Source organism: Gracilinanus agilis, chromosome 3 (assembly GCF_016433145.1).
Source record: "Gracilinanus agilis isolate LMUSP501 chromosome 3, AgileGrace, whole genome shotgun sequence".
Lineage (NCBI taxonomy): Eukaryota > Metazoa > Chordata > Mammalia > Didelphimorphia > Didelphidae > Gracilinanus > Gracilinanus agilis.
Genome location: NC_058132.1, coordinates 435,244,806 through 435,262,821, shown reverse-complemented (window position 1 = coordinate 435,262,821; position 18,016 = coordinate 435,244,806).

Genomic DNA, 18,016 nt, shown 5'->3' with positions numbered 1-18,016 from the left:
AAAAAAAAAAAGAAACCTAGCACAGGCATAAATATTCATAATTCTCTAACACTACATACCTCCATGATAGATTTGTTAATATATTTCCTGAACTTATTACAGTTTCTCCTTTTGCCTGGGTATTGTATGCTATATTCCTATCATATCATCACTTCCTTTTCCTTTTGACATTGGACATCTCAGAAATTCCCAGGCATATCTTCTTAATATTCTCCTCTACAACCCCTTCTTCTAATTTGTTCCTTTTGAATAAAGTGAACCTTTCTATAATAAAAAAAAATATGCTCTGTAATAATATTACAGAAAGCTCATCTGAGTCAAGGTATCTTGAGTAGCAGAAAAAAAACATTTTAATTTGAATCTTCTATTGTAATTTAAGAACCCTACAGTCCCTAATGAATATTGATATATTTTAATAAAGTAGATTAAGCCTCATATTACATAGAGCAAATGCCCATCCTCTCAGAGGATGCAAGAAACCTTGTGGTTCCCTGGCACCTTTGAAGATGTTTGCCTCTTTTCCCATATGACTCCTGGTGTCCAGAAGACATTCCTCTGATCTAGACTGAGGACAAGTCTGTTCAATCAGGGAGTCTCAGAAAAAGTGATGTCAAAGTTATGGATCAAGGAAGATCATGCAACTGTACTGGCCAAGCAATGGGAGTAAATGGAAATGCAAGGTGAACAGCAAGTCACAGTTAGCTACCAAGAAGCTATGAGGGGGGCAGCTCGATGGCTCAGTGGCTTTAGAGTCAGGCCTAGTGCTAGCTGGTCCTAGGTTTAAATCTGGTCTCAGATACTTCCTAGCAGTGTGACCCTGGACAATACTTAACCCCCCATTGCCTTGCCCTTAACAACTCTTCTGACTTAGAACCAATACACAGTATTATTGAGACTAAGACAGAAATTTATGGTTATTAAAAAAAGAAAGAGAGACAGAGAGAGAGAGAGAGAATAAAAAGCTATGAGGCCAGCCTTGTTGTGGTGTGCCTTTCCTTTCTCTGACTTGATTTTCACTATTTAATAAATAATTATAAATTAATATACAGTTTCCAAAGAATTTTAATCTTAACAAAACCCTTATTTTACCTATATGTATCTCAAAGTTTCAAGTATATTTCTTGAAAACAACATATTGTTGAATTCTGATTCCTAATCCATTCTTCTCCACACTTCTGTTTCATGAGGGAGTTCATTGTACTCACATTTGGTGATGTTTATTAACAGTGTATTTTCTTCTGTCCTTTTTGCTTCTGTTTATTCTTCTGTTTCATTTTTTAACCTTGTCACTCCTCAGAAATTTGGTTTGCTTCTGCTCACTGCCTCTCTTTATATTTAGACCCACTTATCACTCTATATCCAGCACTCTTACTTTCATTTTCTGCTTAGTGATATTTATTTTTCATGCTTTGGAGACTGTGGTTCTGAGACTGGAGACCGACACATGGTTCTCAGACAAAATAATACAATTAACATTATTACTAAAACTATGAATCTTTGGATATAAGAAATATTTGAAATCAATAAAGGAACTCTGTAATTTTCCAAAATCAATCCACACAACTTTACTTCTTTTATTTGATATTTTTGAACTTATTGCATTGTCCATGTATGCTATTTCTCTAAATTATATTGTCTAAATATTCCATATTTTGTGATATGCTTACTAAACCATGGTAACTATTATGCTTCCATATTAAACATACATACATATATTTATACACATAACTATATATTGTCCATTCACGCTTTTCACATACTCATTTTTTTTCCAACATAGATTTATGGTTCAAATTCCAAAATGGTTATAGATGAATTCCAAAATTTTCATTAAATTTATAATGTTCTGGTAATGTCCACATCCAGCATTTGCCATCCACAAAATGGAAGAGTGGCAGTATGTATTAATTGAGAACCAGACCAGCTAAAGTAATGAAATTAAATTGTGATAAAAACATGGAAAAATAGAACTAATATTATATTGCTAGAGTGACTGTGATTTTTTTTAAAATTAGAAATCAAGTTGGAATTATAAATTAAGAGTTGTTAAGCTGTTCATGCTCATTGACCTAGGGATCTCATTACTTAGATCATGTCCTAAGGACATTATTGAGAAGACAAAAAGCTGTGTATGTATGAAAATATTGATGGAGGCTTTGTTTAATAAGACAAAAAACCCTAAAAATAACACAAATGCAGTGAATGGGTTAAATGGCTGAATAGATTGTGATATTTGAATTGTAATATGATATTGGAAATGACAAATGTTGGAAATATATAGAAAATAAAGGAGGTACATAAAGAGAAAATACATATTATGATTACTTTAAAAAATAACAGCCATAAAATCAGGAGAAAAAATGTCCAAGTAAAACAAATTGAAAGGGAACTTAAAATCAGAGGATATTAATATTCACATATGTGTTTAACTTACATAACTTAAAGAAATTGTAAATAATGTGGAGTTTGTTATCCCGCATATTATTTTTAATGAAATTGTTGTGGATGGTTACTAAATATATAATAAATGTATCTTCCCAGTATTTAGCACAATCAAGAATATAGCAAATGGTTAATATATCATTTAAAATTATTATTATTCCTAATTATAATATTATATATTAAATTATTATATAAAATTATTTCTAATTTTAATGTTAGCTCTTTTTTCTTACCTTTTCTATCTCTTCTCATCAAGATCAAAATCAATTAGTTTTGTGATTAATATGTGTTTACACTGTTGATATTTTGAACTAAAGCTATAAAAAATAAGATTTCGAGTGAACAGAAAAGTAGCATTTTCAATGATTCCAATTATAGACTGAAAAAGTCCAAAATCTGTGTCCATTGCTTGCCTATTTTCAAATTAAGAATCCTGAAACTTTTGAAATCATTGAACATAACATATCAAGTCATTGTGTCTTAAATATTTCTAAGTATGTTGAAACTTTCATTTATAATAAAGTAGCAATTATCTTAATCACAGTGAAAATAATTTTGATAGAATTAAACTGTGTACTTCCATCTGTGTAGGAATGGATAGCTTCATAGAACTAAAAGATGCTGTAAGAATGAATGGTATAACAATTAAATTTCTTTTTTGACTCATTACGAGAGTTATAAAAGAGGATTTTATTTATAAAATATTAGCCCCTAAGTCAAAATGACGTTAATAGCTTTTATTTACAACAAGGTAGATGTAGTGAAAGTGGGAAGTATAGGAAGGAGTCAAAGCCTGGTCTAGCCTACCAACCCTAAGTGCTGTTCTGGTGAATTTCAGCCTAGCCCCCAGCAGGGGCTTCCCCAAGTCCTGATTTCCACATGAATTTCCAGGTAGTCCTAAATCAGAAGTCCCTGTGATATCTTCAATGCAGAATAATTCCAAGGAAAAGCATGTCTCTTTAGCTCTACTCACCAATGAGGAATCTAAGGGAAGAGTCTCTCTTAGGAACCAGCCTCTCTGAAACAAAGAAGCCAAGAGAGATTAGACCATTTTGGTCTCTTCTTTTATACCCATTTTTTTCCATGTCATTTCCTTTCTCTCCTTCTCTTCACAGAACCCAATTACAGTCTTTCAATTTGCCCTGCACTGCCCTAGGTGGGGCAGTGCTTGTGGCCTTTTGGGGGAGTGAACTAGTAAGTGACTTGTGAGCTCTCTTACCTAATGGTTACCTAGCTACTAAGTAGTGTTATATTGAATCTCTGGGAGCCAGGAGTCCACACTGGTGATTGACAGGTGGATCCATTGGATATTGGAATGTTCCCAGGGGGCCGTGAGAACAGGGGAGAGAGCAGTTGGTATAAAACATCCTGGCAGCCCTGGCAGGGGGTCCTTTCTTTCCCTGAGACCTGAGATCAGTGGATCCTGGTCTTTTGTGGGAATTGAGACTTGCAGTCTCAGGCTTGCAAGCTCCTCCTGTTTGTTCCTGTTAACATCAACAACCTGTACCCAGACCATCATCTCTGATTCTACTGCCCATAGATATTAGGAAATCAATCATCTTAGTTATCTAGGTTTCCCAGGGCCCGGGAGGGATCTGGGAAGTGGGCAGGAGAAGAAGAAGAGGGTGGAAAGGGGTGGATATCTCAAAGACTGATTAGGCATATCATCTAACAAAGGAGAAGAAGCTGAAACATCAAGTAGCAGTTTGCCTACTCCGGTGTAGCTGTGGCCAGGCTGGACCAGAGAGAAGCTAACCATCCTAATTCATTATTTGCCTACAGTTTAAAGGGTCTTTAATTACCAAATTTAATTAGGGTTTCCCAATACCTCTATCCAATCCCATTATCCCTCATTGTTTAAATACAGTCAAAGCTTTTAAGTACCTTCCTGAAGTAACCTTCCTATGAAGGTTATTCATAGCTTCTTTGGGAAGAGAGACACACAGTCAGATACCAACCATTACCAAGCTAAAGAGCCCATTATATAATATCAATCAACCCCAGGTGGGACCTGAAGGGATATCATCCATCGACCTAAAGGATCCTGCCTGGGCACTGTTATAAAGGAGGGAGGTGTCATATCATCCTCTCCCTCTCTATCTATACAACATCTACTACTATCTAGAGTTTTTTTATAACAGTAGGGGTGTTTTAAGTTCTTGATTTGATTAACTAAAAATAGATAAAGGGAGAGTTAATTCGATCTTCACAAGGGAATGTTACAGAATAAAGATGATTTATTTCATATAATCTAGAAATAATTTTTGGATTTATCTAAAATAATATAGATACGGAAAAATGGTAGATAATAAAGGCTCAGTTTTTAATGGTGCCATTCAACATATAAAGGAACCCCTTAAATTTGGGAAATGAGAGGAACCATTTCCTCTTTTAATAGCCTGATTATTTGCATTATTTACAATTTCATGATTTCTAGAGGGATTTAGAGTGAAAGTTAGAAATAGACATTTTGAAAGGAAATTGATTTCGAAAAATTTTGGATACAGCCAGAAGAATCTTAAATGGGGTGAATTACCCCATAGAACTCCATAGAACCTCAAGAGAAGGACAGTTGGGGCAGTTAAGAATGTGGGTATAAAAGCAGGAGAGGGTGCTGAGTGGATGAGGTAGTGGGATTGTTACTTATCTTTGAAACCTAACATAACTGATCTAAAGAGCTTGGTGAAATATAGCTATTTATCCATATAGGCAATCAATAAAACTGCCTCATACAGACCCTGACTTTGATTACCGCTGCAAAGGAATCCAGTTAGCAGTATCTCAACAAAACCTGAATCTACAGATCTCCATCAAGACACTCTTAACCATCTTGCATTTGTTCCTAGTTAATATAGAGAAACAGATTAAATGCTTGTGAGGTAGTAAGTGAAAGAAGATTTCTGTTGGGGTTTTCCCCATTAGGGGAGAAGCTGTCCTGATAACATCGAAGATAACTAGACTTTACCTTTCCCTTTTACCTGTACATACCATCTACCCCAAACAGTCCAAGTAAGTAAACCCTTGTTTTATTTAAGCCAGTGGGTGTGAGAATCCTTTAACTTAAATTATTTAGGCCTGAATATATACATTACCTAAGCCAACCTCCATTGTGGTTTCCTGAGAGGCAGTTAGGATCCTGAGAGAAAGGAATCATCTTTGAAGACATCTTGAGCCAATTAACCATTCTTGTTTAGGGAATAAATCTCAAACAGCTAAAGTCATCAATTTCCTGTGAAGTTATTCTCATTTGATATCAGGTTCAATCCTGGAAAAGCTTTTCAGATAAGAAGCCATGTTGGTCCACAAACATTTTCAGTTAGATCAACTGTAATAGGTATAGTTTAAAAGAAGATTTGTTTGTAAGCATGTTAGGAAAAGCCTTTGCTAGGAGTCATTGATATTCTGAATGGAATGCAGGGGGTAGAGAGGAAGTGCTTGGCAAATGACAGACTGCTGTGCTGTTAGGGCTTCAGAGGAGGAGTGCAATCTGCAGGCCTTGATTCGCTGGGATCTTGGAGAGTGGAGAAAGCTGAAGAGGCAGAAGACCTCAATCCTGCAAATCGACACTGAGTAGAGAAGTGGCCTGTGATCTGGTGGACAGCTTGTAGACTTCACTCCCTACCTAGCTACTTTAGATCATCAGTTCTGAAGGTGTTGGCTCCTGGAATCCTGAAAACATCCCTGGAATAGTTGTGAGATCCCAAGTTCAAGCCCTCTTCCTCAGGTCCTTAGCCAAGCTGTCAAAAGCTGGCAGGAGCCAGGTTGGCTAAGGGACTTACCCCTTTTGACTCCAGTCCTGTGTTGTTAGTCATAGTTTTACCTAACCCCATTTCCAGTCCCCTCTTATTATAATTAAACTATTTCCCTTTGTGGGTTTTAGTAATTTAAAGTCCTCATTGTGTGAATGTAATAATCTGAAGCCATTCCAGGCTGGGTGGAGAAGAGTGACTGTTGGTCAGGCTTAACTACCATTTCAGTCAGTGGTCATTCCCTGGTTCCCTGACTTATAAATTCTCTCCTATTGTCCCTTCCTGTCTCCTATCCACCCCACAGAGCCCACATTTAATATTTAAGTCACCTTCCCTGGTTTTCCCCATAATACAACTCCAAGAGTTTGGAATTGCCAAAGTGAGGGGGGAGTTGGAGTTCTAGCTACTTGCTTCCCTTCCCTTACTTGAGGCTTGAGTTTCTAGACAGGGCTCTGGGCCTGCAAGTTACATCTTTACAATACTTAAAAGTCTGAATATATAACCTCATATGCTATTTATGTTGTATAATGTATCCAAATGTTCAATACATAAATTCATATGAATTTATAAATATATACAGATAAAAATAAATAATATGCATACTATGTACTGTACACACATGCATAAATAATTAGCAAGCACATTTGTTCACTTAGTTATATGTGTACATATTTATGTTATATACATATCTATACATTGATGTGTGTACACAATACAGACATGTACACATATACATTGTAATGGATGTTTGTGTATCTTCATGCATGTAAATAGATATCAATTAAGCAAATATAATTTCAAAGTATAATGTCATTGTTGATTATTTTAATATAAAAAAATTATGACAATTAAAAAAAGAAATGTATTAAAAATCTTCACTACTTGAAATGGACAATTAATACTTAACCAAAAATAGATACAAGAAAATGTTTAAACTTAGTAAGAAGGGGGATGAATGAGTTATGATGGGGTGTAGCATGGTAATCTCTTCTAGGGTGGTTGTGGAGAAGTATTGGCCCTCATTCACCATTCAGGAGATTACCATATGTAAAAGTGAAATTTGGGAAATGCCATCTAAAAGTGTATATATTTCTATGGACATAGAAAATGTATCAAACTACATTTCCCGTGATCCAACGTGGTCCAACTGGTTTCCGTTTCCAGGTTTTGGGGCATGGGGAGGCCTACGTCTTGACGCAGGGAAGAGTTTATAATCTCCTGGGTTAGGAGGGGTCTCTCTCTTGGCCAGCAGACTCGAGACAGGAAACAGGAGACAGCAATGGCGAGGGGCAGCAGTTTTGAATGCTTACAAGCAAGTGGTCTAATTATCTATCAGCATGGCTTTAATTAAAATACTAACATATATATTTATATCAGCCTTTATCATTTTTAATATTTATACATACCATACCCCATCGTCACTCATTCACCCCCCTTCTGAAATTAGTGGTGAGCCAAAACCTAGAACTTACAAAAGAAACAATTTAATAAAGAAAAACTTGGTTAGCAGGCAGACAGCAGCCATATTGGGTTGGTCTGACTACAGAGGCTCCATAGGGACAATATTCATTTGAAAGGCAAGGAAAGAAACATACTAAAAGGGAAAGATACAAAGCTCTGAACGTGAAATGGGCTATAGGAAGAACATTATATATACTACTAATCAGCTCCCTGACTTTATATTCAATCTGGAGCATGTTATGTGTGTTCTGGATGGAAACTATTCCATATTACTTTCTCCAATTAATAGGCATTGTAGACGTATACCAATGGCTTAAATTAGTACTGGAAAAGGTGTTTGCATTTGCTCCAACAACTATGGAAATCTTAGCATCCTTTCTTCAGTTCTATTGGTCACTGGAAAAACTTATGGAGCAAATGATAGGACACAAGGCAGACGAGAAAGTGACTTTAGTAACACTTAAACAAGAATTAACAAAAATGATCTAAGAAGTGAAAGGAACCATAGATCACCATCTACACTAGACCCAGAAAAGACAACCCCCAGGAATATAATAGCCAAATTCAAGAGCTTCCAAGTAAAATAAAAAAATTTACAAGAAGCTAGAAAGAGACAATTCAGATATCAAGGAGCAACAATCAGGATCACACAGGACATGGCAGCCTCTACACTAAAAGACCTCAAGGGTTGGAATATGATATTCAAAAAGGCAAGAGAACTAGGTTTACAGCCAAGGATCACCTACCCGTCAAAACTAACCATATACTTCCAGGGGAAAGTATGGGTTTTCAACAAGATAGAAGATTTCCAAGTATTTGCACAGAAAAAACAGGAATAAATGGAAAATTTAATATTCAACCACAAAAATAAAGAGAAACATGAAAAGGTAAATAAGAAAAAGAGGGGAAAGAAAGAAAACCCCTCTTTTTAAAATTAGCCTCTTTAATGGCTTCAATAAGAACTAATTATTTGTATTCCTATGTGGAGAAATGTTATGTATAATTCTCTATAAGGAACTCTATTCACTATTATAGTATTCACTATTATATTAATTAGAAGAATTATTCATAGGGAGAGTTTGGAATACTAAATGGTCAAAGATGATATGGGGCAGGAAAGAGGGGGGTGAATAGTAGAGGACACCAAGAGAAACTTGAATGAACAAGAAAAATAGGATATTCTCTTACACACAAAGAGGGCATGGGAAGGGGAAGGGATGAATACTCTTATAAGAAGGAGAGGAAGAGAGCATTAAGAGGTAATATTTACACCTTACTCTCAGTGTAATTAACCCTGAGGTTATCCATTGGGATATAAAACTCTATCTAACCCTACTGAGAAATTTAGAAGGGATAAACCAAGGGGAGTAGGGGAGTGGGGAGGTCATAATAGGGAGATGAGAAGAAGGGGGAGGGAATTTATTTTGCATTAAAAATAAATAGAGGGGAATAATGAGGGAGGGGGTAGAAAGGGAAGTAAATCAAGGGAGAGGAAAAGGGTTACTGGCATGAATCAAACCACTGATTTAAAAAAGAGATAGTATAAGAAAAAGAGGTAGAACTAGGAGAGGATGACAAATATTGGCGAATACACAACTGATAATTATAACTTTGAATGTGAATGGGATGAACTCAACCATAAAAAGGAAGCAAAGAGCAGAGTGGATTAGAAACCAAAATCCTACCATATGTTGTCTACAAGAAACACATATGAGGTGGGTGGACATACACAGGTTTAAGGTAAAGGGCTTGAGCAAAATCCTTTGGGCATTAAATGAGAAAAAGAAGGCAAGAGTGGCAATTATGATTTCTGACAAAGCCAAAGTAAAAAGAGATATGATTTAAAAAGACAGGGAAGGTCCTTACATCCTGATTAAAAGCAGTATAGACAATGAGGAAGTAACATTGCTCAATATGTATGCACCAAGTGCATTGCAACCAGATACATAAAGGAGAAACTGGCAGAACTCAAGAAGGAAATAGGTAGTAAAATTATACTAGTGACAGATTTAACTATTCCTCTTTCAGATCTAGATAAATCAAACCAAAAAAACAAATAAGAAAGAGGTACAAAAGATGAATGAAGTCCTAGAAAAATTAGATTTAATTGATATGTGGAGAAAAAAATAAATAGGGACAAAAAGGAATACACCTTCTTTTCAGCTGTGCATGGTACATTCACAAAGATTGACCATGTAATAGAGCATAGAAACATTGCAAACAAATGCAAAAGATCAGAAATAATAAATGGAACCTTCTCAGATCATAATGCAATAAAAATAATAATAAGGGCACCTGGAAAGGCAAATCAAAAACTAATTGGAAATTAAATAATATGACTGTCCAAAACCAGGGAGTCAAAGAAGAAATCATAGAAACACTCAACAATTTCATTGAAGAGAATGACAATGATGAGACATTCTACCAAACTCTGTGGGATGCAGCCAAGGCAGTACTCAGGGGGAAATTTATATCCTTGAGTAAATATATTAACAAATTAGGGAGGGAAGAGATTAATGAATTGGGCATGCAACTCAAAAAACTAGAAAGTGAGCAAATTAAAAATCCCCAGATGAAAACTAAATTAGAAATACTAAAAACCAAGGGAGAAATTAGCAAAATTGAAAGTAAAAGAATTATTGAGTTAATAAATGAGACTAGAAGCTAGTACTTTGAAAAAAACAGATAAAATAGACAAAGTACTGGTCAATCTAATAAAAAAAAGGAAAGAAGAAAACCAAATTGATAGTATCAAAGATGAAAAGGGAGACCTCACCTTTAATGAAGGGGAAATTAAGGCAATCATTAAAAACTATTTTGCCCAATTATATGGCAATAAATATAAAAATTTAGGAGATATGGACGAATATTTACAAAAATATAAACTGCCTAGACTAACAGCAGAAGAAATAGAATACCTAAATAATCCCATATCAGAAAAAGAAATTGAACAAGCCATCAAAGAACTCCCTAAGAAAAAATTGCCAGGGCCTGATGGATTCACAAGTGAATTCTATCAGACATTCAAAGAGCAACTAATCCCAATACTATACAAATTATTTGATATGATAAGCAAAGAAGGAGTCCTACCAAATTCCTTTTATGACACAAATATGGTACTGATTCCAAAGCCAGGGAGACCAAAAACAGAGAAAGAAAACTACAGACCAATCTCCCTAATGAACATAGATGCAAAAATCTTAAATAGAATACTAGCAAAGAGACTCCAGCAAGTAATTAAGAAAATCATTCACCACTATCAGGTGGTTTTTATACCAGGTATACAAGGATGGTTCAACATTAGGAAAACCATCCACATAATTGACCATATCAAGAATCTAACAAAGAAAAATCACATGATTATCTCAATAGATGCTGAAAAAGTCTTTGACAAAATACAGCATCCATTCCTATTGAAAACACTAGAAAGTATAGGAATAGAAGGACCTTTCCTAAAAATAATAAACAATATATATCTAAAACCATCAACAAGCATCATATGCAATGGGGATAAATTAGAAGCCTTCCCAATAAGGTCAAGAGTGAAACAAGCATGCCCATTATCTCCTCTATTATTTAACATTGTACTAGAAAAACTAGCAGTAGCAATTAGAGAAGAAAAAGAAATTGAAGGTATCAAAATAGGCAAGGAGGAGACTAAGCTATCACTCTTTGCAGATGATATGATGGTCTACTTAAAAAATCCTAGAGAATCAACTAAGAAGCTTGTAGAAATAATCAACAACTTTAGTAAAGTTGCAGAATACAAAATAAATGCACATAAATAATTAACATTTCTATACATTTCCAACACATCACTGCAGCAAGAGCGAAAACACCTTTAAAATCACCCTAGATGATAAAAAATACTTTGGAATATATCTACCAAAACAAACACAGGAATTATAAGAAAACAACTACAAAGCACTTTCTAAACAATTAAAACTTGATCTAAACAAATGGAAAAATGCTCATGGGTAGGACGAGCTAACATAATAAAAATGACCATTCTACTCAAATTAATTTACCTATTTATGCCATACCTATCAAACTATCAAAATTTTTTTTTACTGAATTAAGAAAAAGTATAACAAAGTTCATCTGGAATAACAAAAGATCAAGAATATCAAGGGAAATAATGAAAAAAAAATGTGAAGGAAGGGGGCTTAACAGTACCAGATATTAAACTGTACTATAAAGCAGTGTTCATCAAAACAATATGGTACTGGCTAAGAGACAGAAGGGAGGATCAGTGGAATAGTCTTGGGGTAAGTGACATCAGCAAGACAGTGTATGATAAACCCAAAGAGCCCAACTGTTGGGACAAAAATCCACTATTTGACAAAAACTCCTGGGAAATTTGGGAAACAATATGGTTTAGATCAACATCTCACACCCTTCACCAAAATAAATTCAGAATGGGTGAATGACTTGAATATAAAGAGGGAAACTATAAATAAATTAAGTGAACAGAGAATAATTTACTTGTCAGATCTCTGGGAAAGGAAAGATTTTTATAACCAAGCAAGAGTTAGAGAAAATTACAAAAATGTTAAACAAATGATTTTGATTAAATCAAACTAAAAAGCTTTTGTACAAACAAAATCAATGTAGTCAAAATCAGAAGGGAAACATCAAATTGGGAAAAAATTCTTTAAAACAAAAAAGTCTGACAGGGGTCTAATTACTCAAATAAGGAGTTAAACCAATTGTATAAAAGAATTTAGCCATTCCCCAATTGATAAATGGGCAAGAGACATGAATAGACAATTTTCAGATAAAGAAATGAAAATTATCAATAAGCATATGAGAAAGTGTTCTAAATCTCTAATAATTAGAGAAATGCAAATCAAAACAATTCTGAGGTATCACCTCACACCTAGCAGATTGGCTAAAATGAAAGAAGGGGAGAGTAATGAATGCTGGAGGGGATGTGGCAAAACTGGGACATTAATGCATTACTGGTGGAGTTGTGAACTGATCCAACCATTCTGGCTGGCAATTTGGAACTATGCTCAAAGGGCTATAAAAGAATCCCTGCCCTTTGATCCAGCCTTACCATTGTTGGATTTTTATCCCAAAGAGGTCATAGATAAACCAACTTGTATGAAAATATTCATAGCTGTGCTTTTTTTGCTGGCAAAAACTCGAAAATGAGGGCATGCCCTTCATTTGGGGAATGGCTGAACAAATTGTGGTATATGCTGGTGATGGAATACTATTGTGCTCAAAGGAATAATAAACTGGAGGAATTCCATGTGAACTGGAAAGACCTCCAGGATTTGATGTAGAGCGAAAGGAGCAGAGACAGAAGAACATTGTACAAAGAGACTAATACACTGTGGTAAAATAGAATCTAATGGACTTCTGTACTAGCTGCAATGCTATACAGACTCAGGACAATTCTGAGTGATTTATGGAACAGAACGCTACCCACAATCAGAGGAAGATCTATAGGAGTGGAAAGAGAAGAAAAACAACTGCTTGAGGGCGCAGCTGGGTAGCTCAGTGGAGTGAGAGTCAGGCCTAGAGACAGGAGGTCCTAGGTTCAAACCCAGCCTCAGCCACTTCCCAGCTGTGTGACCCTGGGCAGGTCACTTGACCCCCATTGCCCACCCTTACCACTCTTCCACCTATGAGACAATACACCAAAGTACAAGGTTTTAAAAAAAAATCACTGCTTGAACACATGGGTTGAGGCGGACATGATTGGAGATGTAGATTCGAAAGGACCACACCAATGCAACTATCAACAATTTGGAAATAAATCTTGATCAATGATACATGTTAAAATCAGTGGAAATACGCATCAGCCATGGGTTTGGGAGTTGGGGGGTGAAGGGGAAAGTAAGAGCATGAATTATGTAACCATGTTAAATTTTCTAAAAAATAAATATTAATAAATGTTTAAAAAATGATTCAGGAAGAGATGGCAAAATATGTGGGAAAGGCACAAGAACAGGAAAATATAATGCAACTAGTGGAAACTGAGGAAACTAACAAGGAGGGGACTAAAACTAATGACAGAAACAGTGAAAGGAGCAGATTTACCAGGTCCCATACTCCCTTTGTAAGACAGAACTCTTTTACAGCCAGACCAAGTAATAATCCATTTAAAAATCCATAGACCCTTCCCTAGCAGTGACCTTGAAAGCCTTAAAAACTGTATGGCTGACTGGAATGAATCACCCGAAAAATGTGTCAAGGAATTTAAAAGGGCTATCAGACTTTATGATCCAATATATACAGACATTGAAATTATTTTGGAAAAAATATTTTCGCCCTCTCAGACCAGTTAATTTATTCAGAAAACTGGCTACAATAATAGATTGACATCATGGCCAGAGGTTTACTCAGATCTAGAACTATCAAACCCTGGTAACCATACTTTCCTGAAACATTGTAGAGAAGATCTCACTGAAGCAATACCATTGTATCCAAAAAGGCCAAATGCATGGAGAAGGTTTGAGGGATTGAGGCAAAGGATTGGGGAGCATCCTAGCACTTTCTTTGATAGGGTAGTTGAAGCTGGAGAATTAATTTTGGGGTTCAGAAACTTGACAGAGACAAACCTTTAGCATATTTAAGGGCAGTTTGTAAAAGGCATGCCCATTTAAACTTATTTTCAATCGCACTGTCCTGGGTGGGAGGAATTGCCTCTAGAAGATTGAGGAAAAGAGCATATCATGTGCACTCAAGTTCAGACATGGTAAATGACAAGAAATGAAGCTGCCCATCAGCTCCACAAAGGTTCCTGGTGGGTAGGACACTCAGAAAGGGGAACCAGGGAGGGTTAAGGACTAATGGAAAGAAAACATAAGATGAGAATAAAGACACATAGACAAAGAAAGTTCTAGCATTAGGTAGTCAGACAGTGAGCAAGCTCTGGTGGAAAAGAGCTTTTATGGTTCAGAGCTTCCCTGGGATGAAGCTGTCATGTTAAGCCTTAGCCAACTTATTGCTCTTTTACTGGGTTTACAACAGTGTAGAGGGAAGGGAAAAGACAAGTTGTCTGCTATGTTGGCACTATGAGGTAATCATCACAAGATACAAACTGTTGGAACCTAAAACAACAGATAGAGCTAATGCGTAGATCAGGAATTCATATGGCCTAAGGTCTTGATACACATGTTAATTGATTGTTATTGGTAAAATAAGGAGACTGAGGCCAGTCTCCTGGCCAGTCTTCTGAGTGTAGCCTTAGGGAAGGGCTAGGAATTTGGCAAATCTGAGTTTCAATTTAACTCAAGGTTACAGAAATCAATCATAAGCAATATTAGAGTCAGTTTTTTTGAGCACCCTTAAAATAATTTCAAGATTAATGTCCGCTACAAGGAACAACAAACTGAGAGAAGCAAAGATGAAACCATTGCTGATCTCAAAAACCAATTGAAAGAAGCAAAAGCAACAATAAAACAAAAAGAGATAGAGGAGATCAAGAAGTTAGTTACATTACAGGCTAGGAACAACATCAATAGAACTCAATACCAGCCAAGACAAACCCCAAATAACAGGAGATGTTTTTTATGTGGTAAAGTGAGGCACCCTGTGAGCCAATGTTATTATAAACAACAGATTAACTTTAATAACACCAATAGCAATAAAAACAGAAGAAGAAATTACACCAACACTTAGACAAATTCAAAATATAGCCAAAACCATGCTTATACAAAGAAAAATAACAGATTCTGTGACAAGGATTGCTGGGATTCAAGTAGCACACCCAATATTAAAACCATGGAAAGTTTTATTTCACAAGGAGCCAGGCCATGTTTTTTGGAAACCCAAGTCAATGAATGAATCCAGGACCCAATATTAGCACTCAAAACAATAGAAAAGGAGTGCAATAGAAAAAGGAGTGACAAAAATGGTACAGAAAGCCAAAAAGAGAAGAGTTGGGACACCAAAATAGATAATGGGGATGGTAGAACAGAAACAAAAGTAATGAAATGATAGAAGAGGAGATGCAGTTGAAAAAAGATGTGGAGGATATCAAAAAGGAAATTTATGGGTTATTTTCTAGTAGCATATTTGTTTGGGTTCGTTGTTTTCTGTATTTTGGTTGACAGCTAAAAGTGGAGCTTCTATAGGCATGATGGTACAAGAAACACAAGGTACTAAAAACAAAGAACCCCATGTAATGATTAGGGATTTCAACCACCCCTCCTTACTAGGGAGACAAGATTGGGATTTCTCAAAAATGGAGTTTCTCTTGATGGTCGTTAGGGGTAGGTAGTTAGAGGAAAGAAAGAGGGGAACAAGTAGGACCCCAACAAGTTGATCGTGCAGGGCAGTACCAACAGAAACCTCCCCAATCCCCAGCTGGGTCCTGTTTCATAATAGATGACTGCTTTCTTTCCCCTCACTACCCACATATTCTGCTTCCCTCCCAACTCAATTACAGGGAACTGAACGATAACTCAACAGGGTTTATTCAGGAGTGAATTAATTAGAGGATGAGGGAAGAAGATGTCAGGAAAAGGAGTGTAGGTGATTCCCTGAAATCCCTTTTATCAGTCCCTCACTGGATAGGGTAGTAACAGATATTTTCTGTGTTCCCCAAATTCCAGTTTCTCTGACCCAATCCTCAAGTATTTTTCTTGAACATATAATTATAACTAACTAATGAGGGAATATAGTAAGCCAATGTTCAAGGCAAGATTTGTGAGGCCCCAGGTGCTGGCTCCCACCCTCTTGGCCAAAAGTGAAGAAACAGCTGTTCAGTATTCTCCACTAGGTTAAATAATTGATGGAGATCAAATGGCAGGGTTAGTCTTCACTGAAGTCTGAGGAAAATGCTTAAGATTAGCTTTGAAGGTGCTGCAACCCCAAAATCCACTTCCCTCTTCTGCTGTGCCCCAAGCTTCCCAGAAAAATCTTTTGGTCTCTTCCCAGAAGTCCTTGCACTCAGCCCAACTGGCATTCTTTTCCCTCCTCGGTGTTCCATCTGTCAATTCCAAAATGTAGGCTTGCTCAAATTCTTACAACTTAATTACATGAAACTAAAAACTTTCTTCATAAATGAAATGAACTCATGTAGAATAATAAAAGAAAATATTTTAATGAAGAAAATTCAATTTCTAATTCCTCTGATAAGGGTTTAGTATCCAATTTGTATAATTAATCAACAATAGTATATATATATATATATATGTATATGTGTAAATGTATATATTATATACAATGCATATATACATATGAGTATGTATATGTTATAGACATACATAAATATAGAAATATATGAAACATTTCTATACATTTTGTCAATTGATTTACAGAATGTAAAATAAGATACCATTTTATCATCCAATCAATAATAATTTTTTTAAAATTTTTATTGAATTAACTCATTTTTATTTAAAGTTGTGAGATGCAGATTTATTTTCCAATTTTGATTTCTGTCTTTTTGAGATCCTTTGTAATGATTGGTTGAAAGGAGATTGAGAAGGTTCCTGCTACTATGCCATCATCTTGGCTCTACTTCCGGATGAGCTAATTTTTCAATTAAAAAAAATTAAAATAATACATTCAATTTAAAAAATTCAAATAATACATTCTCTCCTATTATTTATATTTGTTGTACTCTTAAGTTTGATCTAACCAGCTTTTTTCTTCTAGCCCCTCTACTCACTCATAACTTCCATAGTTTTGCTTAACTTATTAATTCTCTTTCATGTAATTATTTAATTTTTCTCTTCTCCCTTCAACTTCTTTTAGTTTTTGTCTTTATTATTCATTATTTGTTCTGTATATTTAAAAAAAATTCATATATTTATTTTTTAAAATTTCCATTTAATTAATTTAGAATATTTTTCCATAGTTACATGATTCATGTTCTTTTCCTCCCCCCCTCCCAGATCCAATGAGCAATTCCACTGAGTTTTACATGTATGATTGTTTTAGAACTGATTTCCATATTATTAATATTTGCAATAGAATGATCATTTAAAGTCAATATCCCCAATCATATCCCCATCGAACTACGCAATCAATCATATGTTTTTTCTTCTGAATTTTTACTCCCACAGTTCTTTCTCTGAATGTGGATAGCATTCTTTCTTATAAGTCCTTTTAGGTCGTCCTGTATCATTGCATTGCTACTAGTAGAGAAGTCCATTATATTTGATTGTGGCACAGTGTATCAATTTCTTTGTAGAATCTTCTCCTGATTCTGTTTCTTTCACTCTGCATCAACATGTGGAGATCTTTCCAATTCACATGGAATTGTTCCAGTTCATTATTCCTTTCAACTATTAGGACTAAAATAGATTTGAGGTAAATTTTTGGATTTAGTGGTAATGACAGATCCTGTCTGAGTAATTTGGAGGCCTAGTTGGAATCCTGAGGCAGAATTCCTGGTGAGG